Consider the following 6,125-nt stretch of genomic DNA (forward strand, 5'->3'; position numbering starts at 1 on the left):
ATTTTTTTGATATATACTCACCATAACTATTTCAAAAACGATTTGTATCGAGCGTACAACATCTCCTTAATATATTAATGTCGAAAAAACCCACAAAAAATATTTGTTTGTATCCGAAAATAACGAAAGTCTGGGTTAAACTCGTAAAAACCGATTTTGAGCTATATCTCAAAAACAAGAGCTGATGGAGAAAAACCGGGACCGGATTTGAAAATAACTTGCCGATTTCATCTAGAAACAACTGCAACTTCGGTTGAAACAAAAGTCCTGTTGACCAGTGTAATGCATTCCCTTCCTTGTCTTTTTTAATTAATTTTGTCCAATAAAAAAATCATTGTTTATTTTTGATTGTATTTTATTATAAAATATCACGGGTAATTAAGGTATCCAATTTGCAATCAATCGTTTTAAGAATATTGATAAATTCATCCTGCTTACCTGCGAAAATTTTAACATACGATATTAATTACTGTTAAGCAATAAATTTTAAATGGGGTAGAATACTTACTTATTAACAAATTAACTCTAGATTCCAAAGTATACATCCGTGCAAACCGTCAAGTAATTCGTCTTGTTTATCTGAAAAATAATAGGTACATAAATGTAAAATAAATAATAATAAATAGGGCAAAATACTTACTTATAAGCATATTTATTTTTGATTCCAAAGAAGATATACATACATATGTGATGTTTCTGCAAAATGTGAAATGTTTCAACAATGTACTCTTAAGTTCTATTAAATTTTGGTTACCTGTAGTTGTATTTTCGTTATTTTGGTTGCATGGTAGAACAAATACAAGGTAAAGTTAATACTACAACAAATACAACTCGAACAACAACCACAAAGGAATTTGTTTTTGTTTGTAACGTTACTGCCAGTTGTATTTGTAAACAAAACAAGGAAATGTCTATAAATTATTGGAATTTAAAAAACTAATAATTTTTCACATTTGGTTGAATATTTTGGAAAACATGAATGAAAATTCGTTACATTTTCAATTTTTATGTTTCCACATCATTCCACTAAATGCATAAATTCTCGCAGAAAGTAGAATTCTTGAAGAAAAGTTTGGGGTCGCTGGAAATTCATAGAAAAAGGAGAAGCTGTTTCAATGTTTTGTTTTAGAAATCAAAGAAGCACATGTTTATTAGGGCTTTATTTTTTTAAATTTTAACAAAATACCTCACATATTAACAAAAGTTGTATCGCCTCTACAAGCGGTGATTTACTGCGCGGCTTATCGTTCGAACTTGGAGGAGGATACATATCATTGATATGAAGAAATCTTTCTGGGAAATGGTTTTTTCTGAATGATATATTTTTTTTTCTCAAAAAATATATGCCCCTAATGTACATCGAAATAGAAATAAATAAAATAAAATGTCATATGAAATTTGACACTAACGTTACAACCCAGTTCAGTCAGCTGTGTATTGCTGCTACCTTTTCTTATTCTACCATGTTTTGGTTGGATGGAACAAGAGGAGTGCCAAAACTTTTCTTCAAAGTATTGGACATTATGGAAAGAATTTTATTTTTCGCTTAGTTTTGACTGTGGAGAGGTGGAAGGAATACATATTTATTTCTGTGACGCTTAGAATACATTTTATAAATTATGGAGCTTACCAACAATTCTTTAATATTGCAATTAATAATCAAATTCACTTAAAAACTTCGAAATTACGTCTTTACTTTGACACTGAAAAACACAAACTGAATGATTTATGCGTTTCATGCGGCGACTTGATGGCGGCGACATATAACGGGATTACAAAAATAAAAAAAAATGTACACAAAAAAACACATTCCATTACCTGCAGATTTGGGAATATAATGGGTAATCAATGTGAATTTTTGGTGGAGTTAAATTACATGTTCGATACTTTAGGATAAATAATATAATGCATTTTTCATAATATGTTTTATAATTTATTTTTTAGACAAATTGCATTACCTTCTCGATTATTTGCAATATATTTTATTATTAATCTCAAATAACGAATTCTATTATTCATTCCAAATGTAATACATACCACAATGGCCTGCTGGGTGATTGTGAAAGAGTGCATGCCAGAGAGAGAGAGAGGTGGGTGTTTCCCAAAAGTGCAGCAAGAAGTGACAGGCAAATACGAGACAATAGGAAACTAATTAGGAAGGAATTTCCAGGAATTAGTGGTTTTAATCCTAATAAAACGCTAATTTGTGAAATAAAAAACAACAACTAAAACAACACAGGAAGCAGGTAGGATCTTGTTTTGTGTGCCGTGATTTTTTGTGGGGTATAAATAATTGAAATTTTTCTTTCTATTCCCACATTCACAGACAAGAGTTCTTTGTTCAACAAGCACCAGAGTAGAGAGACAAGGAGTCTCGCTATTTTCCTTAATTTTTATAAAATTTCATATTAGTTTACCCATAACAATGACCATTGAAGTGGCGACCAGTGTTCCAGCATCAGTGAAAAAAGATATGTTAACCCGTACCTTAAAACAATCCGGCCATGTAGGCTTCGATAGCCTTCCCGATCAATTGGTTAATAAATCCGTACAAAATGGTTTCGTGTTTAATGTTATGTGCATCGGTGAAACGGGTTTGGTAATTTAATGCCGCCTAATGCCCCTTTGCTTATTTATTCTCCTTTGAATATCATGTGGCAACACCGATATTCTCTTCTAAACTTTAATAAATAAATGGAGTTGCGAAATTTCTTCTTGTCTACCCAAATAAAAAAATCTGTTGAATTATGTACATAAACAATTTACACTTGGCGATTACAACATTAAATTATCTCATTGTTTTTGTGTTGTTTTATTAACTTAATTTATGCACAATCAGACAAAAAACATTATAACAACAACAACGAAATTGCATACATAAACAAACGCCCCATTGTATGCGGTGGATTCATGTTTTTTCTCAGACACAATACATGCCTGCCTTGCTTTGATTCTTGTTTTGATGTTGCGTTATGGCATTAGGTGTGTACGATAACTTCGCAAAAAGTACTTGCAAGCACTCTGCAAGTTCTCAGTAACCTCTCTCCACCAATTTTACTCTCTCGAAGCAAAAAATTTGCAGATTGTTATCGAACAGCAATTTGCAAAAACTTGCAAGAAGTCAGCTGATTTGATAAACAAGAAGTTGGCGGAAAAGATTAAAATTAACGGCTTATCTTTCCTTTACCGACTCACCTTAGAAAATTATAAAAAAATTACCACAGATAGTGCTTTTTATCCCGTTTCCAACCATGTATTCCTTTGGTTGCGGAAATGTATACTTCCCGAGATATAGGCCTCCAAAGTTCCACAACGGCAGAAAATTATTAAAAAATTACCGCAAATAGTGATGTTTATACTGATTTCAACGATGTATTATATTGTTGAAGGGTATGTATACTTCTCGAGATATAGACCTTCAATAATATCTAATTTAAAAGAAAATTTTGTTCCCATTCCCGAGATTTGCACCTGTCTATAGGAGAAGTCTTAAATCCCGGCAGAAGGCCGGCTATTTTTAGAAGAATAGGTTAGGGCCTTTGTGGATCTTTTGAGGCCCATATATCGGGAAGTATACATTTCCGCAACAAAAGCAATACATGGTTGGAATCGGGATAAAAAGCACTATCTGTGGTAATTTTTACATAATTTTCTGCGTTGGGTCGGTAAAGGAAAGGAGTTACAATTTAACAATTGAAGGTGTCTACCATTTTATTTATTTTCCATTTAAAATTCTTCTTTGATCCATAATATCTTGTACACACTTAACAGCTATATTATTTGATTTTGTGTCAACAGATATGAAAATAATCTTCTCTCCTTCTCTGGCCTTTCCTACATCTTGTTCTGAGTGCGAGAATGCTGATTGGATTATGACAATAGTTTGTGAGATAGGGCAACACGGAAATCTAAGACACGGAATGGCGTTGTAGCTTGTGCCTTCAAATATAGTGGCTCTCCTTCCACGTTCTTATTTGATAGTGGTCGATTGACTTATGCAGGCAAACCCGTTGACTTGACTTGCGTCAATGATCCGGAACTGATTTCCACCCGTCTATCGTGTTAAGGGCTCGGTACATAAGAAGCATGGTTTTTTCTGGATGAAATCATTTCTGCCTCTTATGTGACGAGGCCCTTAGTGTTGCTACAACTATAATTTAGAGTTGTATAGTTCATGAACGAACTAGTTCAATTGAACGATTCATTGAAAGGAGCGTATGAACTAGATCAGTGTGATATAGTTCATTATAGTTCAATAGTTCACTGAACTATAATCAGAGTCGGTGACCGTACGATCAACGAACGAACGATTCACAATCTAGTTCAAAATGTCGTTCACAAATGCATAAAATGACGCCGTCGTCTGTGTTAAGTGATGCCTTCGTTATGTGATGAGTTTGTTTACGTTTTGGATCAAGGTACATGGAATAGATGTTCGAAAATTAAGATTTCTACAAAAACATAACATATTCCAATATGCCGAATCCATTACCTATTGAATGTGCCTTGTTCTGGATAGAAAAAGGAACAAATAAAAGAAACACACACACACACAAAGCATAACATTATGTCCCAATTTACATTAGGCGAGTTTACTTGCGGCAATTGTCAGTTTGTAGGTGAGAGAGGGTGCTGAGAGGCAAAGGGTTACCATATGCCTCACCTCTCTCTCCAGCAAAATGACAATTCGTCGGTGTCATGCTTAAGTGTTCCATACGCCATTTGCCTGATTCGAGAAAAACTCAAGTTAATGTTTAAGGCCATACAGGATAAAAATGGTGCAATAATCCAATACTTTAAGATCTCAGTTATACTTAATTATACCCCGTTTATATATAACCGGATTTAACAAACCGACTGGGTTTTAAATGTCAATTCCATTGCTTATATTTCAAATAAATCCTCATAAAGAAGGTTAACCCTGCAAAAGTCTATAATATAAACGCCGTGTTAAACTCATAGAATATATCAGTAGTTTATTTTAGTCAGATATCTGTGATAGTCTGGAAGTTATGGCCAATTTTTATAATTGCAAAAAGTTGCTGAATTGTTCCATGGAATCTTTTTTTCATGTTTTTGGCAGTTTGTGTCACATGGAACACGTTTTGTCACATTTCAACCAAAACACTTTTTATCAATCGTGTTCCACCTCCCTTATATGAAGTGCTACTGTTGAGTTTAAAAATCAGGACTTTAAATGAAATATTTATTTTTCTCATATAAATACAATAAGGACCATTATTATAGGTTTCCTTAACATTTATTTAAGGGATTGCCTCCACTTATCACTATTTTTTTGTGGTAAAAATTACGATCAGACAAAACGGATTGATAGTTTGCATTTCTAATGTAACATAAAACATTTAAACGCGTTTTTCTTATAATACCATTTTTATAGTCGGTGTCCATACTAGCTTCAGGTCGAATGAACGTTTTTAAGTATATTTTTGTGGACTTACATCAAATGTTGTTTTTAAACTAGAGATTTTTTGTTTAAACGATTGATACATTTTCGTTTTCATATAACAATACAATATTCAAATATATTTGGATTTAGAAACTATTATTCATCAGTTTTTAAACCTAGTCGTTTAAAACAATTTGTTCCATGCGCCACATTATTCGTAACTTGGCAAAAATGGGCAATTTTTTGTTCCAAACGCCATCATTTTTGGTGCGGAACAATTCGTTTTTGTCTCTTTTTGTTCCATACGCCAAACGACATGGATATGGAACTAAAAAGTTCAAAGTTGTTTTGGTCCATACGCCAGGCTTTATGGATATGGAACAAAACGACAAGATTTTTTGGGTCACAGAGCGGATATGGAACATACTGGCATCTGAATATCTCAGAAACTATAAGAGATAGAGAAAAACCGACCAAAAAATCTGAAAGAGCATGGATCAAAACCTTGTAAGGTACCTTTATCTCAAAATGTCAAAAATGGCGTATGGAACACTTAAGCATGACACCGACGAATTGCCGCAAGTAAACTCGCCCAATGTAAATTGGGACTTTTTGCCAGCCAACTAAATGAAGGACGTATTTTCTTAAATTTATACCAACTTAATCTTTCTTTATGAGTGGAATGAAGCTATGCAAATGTAATATTTTTGTTCTGTAG

General features: G+C 33.2%; 1 long non-coding RNA gene across 1 annotated transcript; it reads right to left on the bottom strand.

Moving 5' to 3' along the window:
- Positions 1-356: 356 nt before the first annotated feature.
- LOC141392726 (uncharacterized) lies at positions 357-793 on the bottom strand. Its single transcript, XR_012409862.1, has 4 exons — positions 755-793; positions 641-696; positions 509-579; positions 357-438 (listed from the first exon to the last, which is right to left on the bottom strand). It is a non-coding gene; the product is annotated as an uncharacterized lncRNA (long non-coding RNA).
- Between the last annotated feature and the right edge of the window lie 5,332 nt (positions 794-6,125).

This window comes from Musca autumnalis, unplaced genomic scaffold (genome assembly GCF_047663935.1).
Source record: "Musca autumnalis isolate F117 unplaced genomic scaffold, ASM4766393v1 scaffold_2, whole genome shotgun sequence".
Taxonomy (NCBI): Eukaryota; Metazoa; Arthropoda; class Insecta; order Diptera; family Muscidae; genus Musca; species Musca autumnalis.